This window comes from Rousettus aegyptiacus, unplaced genomic scaffold (assembly GCF_014176215.1).
Source record: "Rousettus aegyptiacus isolate mRouAeg1 unplaced genomic scaffold, mRouAeg1.p scaffold_m13_p_6, whole genome shotgun sequence".
Classification (NCBI taxonomy): Eukaryota; Metazoa; Chordata; class Mammalia; order Chiroptera; family Pteropodidae; genus Rousettus; species Rousettus aegyptiacus.
The window spans coordinates 66,185,040-66,187,858 of record NW_023416309.1 but is presented as its reverse complement, the minus strand read 5'-3'; positions in this window follow the sequence as shown (position 1 = coordinate 66,187,858).

The following is a 2,819-nucleotide window of genomic DNA, read 5'->3' as shown; positions in this document are numbered from 1 at the left end:
GCCAGGCTCCCGCGCTCGGGGCCGGGACCCAGGGGGCGGGACAACGGAGGGGTGGCAACGCCCATTGGCCGGTGTGCCCGCCCGTCTCGCACTCCCCGCGGAGCACCGCCCTTTCCCCCTAGTCGAGGTCCGCACCCGTGCAGGGCCACCCTGGTCTCACGAGCGCGCGGCAGAGCGTGGGCGTTGGGCCCCGAGGCGTTTCATGGTAACGATATCTGACAAAGTCAAGTTCCCCAACTTCCTAATGCTCCAACTCCGTGGGTGTTTCCCGAGCTGTCGCACTGTCTTTCAACTAGGGCGGCGCGGCACGCCCAGAGCTGGGGCGGCTCCTGGGTTTAAGACCCGACTGTACCCTGGGCGCCCACCAGTCCCTGAGATCCCACCACGAGAGGACACCCCTCAAGCCATTCCACTGCCGGGCAGAGCGAGTCGAGGACCCGAAGACTTTCGCGGCTCCCCTACCAGAACCCTACGGACCCTGGTGGGCAGGCGGGGCTCGCCTTGCTAACTGGACAAGAGGCATCGGGGAGGGGAAAGAGGAGCCTGAACTCGCAAGGCCGCCTCGCGCCACACTCTCCCACTGCACCTGTCCCTTCCAGCTGCGGCACCCTAGGGCCAAGATGATTCTGCGATGCTGCAGCGCTGCGCCACCCTACCCCTGCAATCGCGTGCCAGTTTCTCCAGCCTTCCCTCTTCCCTGCCCTTCCGCCACTGTCCAGGAGGCTCCTGCTCTACTTTCTCCTACCTGGCTACATGCTACACATCCTTCATGCCTCTCCCACCCCCCGTTCAGTGCCAGTTTTCTTCAGGCTCTCTCTTTAACCTTCATGCCCACTCTGGATAAACTCGGACTTCCAAGGCTTCGCACATGGCCCTTACACCTTTAACTCCCAAACTTTTCCTCTGTAGCCATGCCTCCTGAGTGCCAGACCCGAGCACCCCATTGCCGACTGTTGGACTCCACCAGGAAAGTCTAAGGCCCCCAAATCCAGCGAATCTAAAATCAAGCTCATTTTCAACTCTCCTGCAAACCTGTGTCCTCTCCTCCAGGGACTCACTCAGTTATTGACCTTACCACTCACCCCACAAAAGGTGCTGATACTTTTCCCAACATCCTTTCCGACATCCCTATCTGGAGTGCTACTGAGATTCTGCTTCCAGAGCTTTGCTTTTTTCCACCCCAAAGTTATGACCTAGATCGGGTCCCTCCTTGAAGCCTGCTCCCACCACTCCCTCATATCTCAGTGGGTCTCCCTAGTCCTCATCCATACCATCATTCTAGAACACACCTGGCTGTGCTATTCTCCCACCCAAAATCTTTTGCTAGCAGTCACCAGACAAAGTAGTTAAGAAGATTTTCAGGCTACATGAAGTTATTAAAGGGAATATTTCTCTCTCTCCACTTTCCATGTGGTTTTGTTACTTCTATAATAACGAAATTCGATTTTGTTATAATATTGAAAAACTCACAAATTCCATGCTAGCTGAGTTCCAATATCACTTTCTCCATCACCCAAATTCCCATAGCACTTGTTACCATGTATGTGATAAACTAGAACCTCAGGAAGATCATAGAATTTGTCCAAACACTTCTTTGGGGTAGGAAGAGGTCAAAAGAGTTACAGCAGGCTTTCTGGGGAGGTGGTTTTTGCAGAGTGGGCAAGACTTGGCAGGGGAGAGGTATTCCATAGGAAACCATGCAGGGTGGAGGTGGGGCAAGGGTCTTGCTCAGAGACAACCATGCCCAGGAGAATAAAGAAAGGAAGATGGCCTGACCAGGAAGGACTTCAGCCTTCAGGGTGGAGTGTTGGATTGTCTGCTGAAAGTGCTGGGCACCAGCCCCGGGAGGTCGCTGAGCAGGGCCATGATGGATCAGAGCATTATCTGGCAGTGTGGCTGGAGAGCTGGCAGAGGGAGAAGAGGCAGTGGGATGGAAGCCAGTTGGTTGCTATGAGTGCTTCCCGCACACCCTGCAGCCTCCAGGCTCTGGGCTCAGCTCCAGCATTTTCTGTGCCTGGAATCCCCGTTTCCCCTTACTAGAGCTCAGCCTCCTTAAGAAAACCTTCCCTAAATCACCTGATAGATAGGATCCCCATTGTAAACCTGTGCCCTACCCCCACCTGTGTTGCAGCCCACTGAGTTTCACATGACTGAGTTCCACCAGCAAAGCCTCCCTCCTCTCTGTCCTCTACTCAGCCCAGCCCTCATCTAACATAGTGCTCGTTCACTCACACGGCCACCCTCCCCTTTCTACCAAGTTTACGTGAAAAGAATTGAGTTATCCTGATTCCATCAACTCCCAGTCTGGAACTCACACTGGAATTTAAACTGGACTCACAGGGTCTACAGAAGTGGCAGTAATGGCAATAGGCAATTTTTGTTGAGGATGTTAAATGTCCCTTACAATGAAGACTTGTCCCACCAAAATATCGATATTGCCCTTAATAAGAAATTCTGACATAAAATCGAATATTGATCTAATGAAAACTTATGAAAAACTTTATTGAGGAAAAGCATTGGGGAGGTGTAGATACATGTGCGTATTTATGTAGATGGGGGATGGAGTTTAACAGTGAGGCTGCTTGAGGTGGCAATACCAGTTGAGGCCAAAAAGAGGCTGGCCAAAAACTTAAAAAGAAAAATCAGAAAATGAGATAGATGTATATAAGGAGCTTGAAAAGTTCTGACATAGTCTTTGGAATATAGAAGGCCACACTCATGTGCATATGCTCACAAAAAGACCTGAAAATTCCATAATCTCACATTGGCTCACTCTGAGGCTCTGAGCAAGCAGAAAACGAAGGTTAAGGCAGAATTTT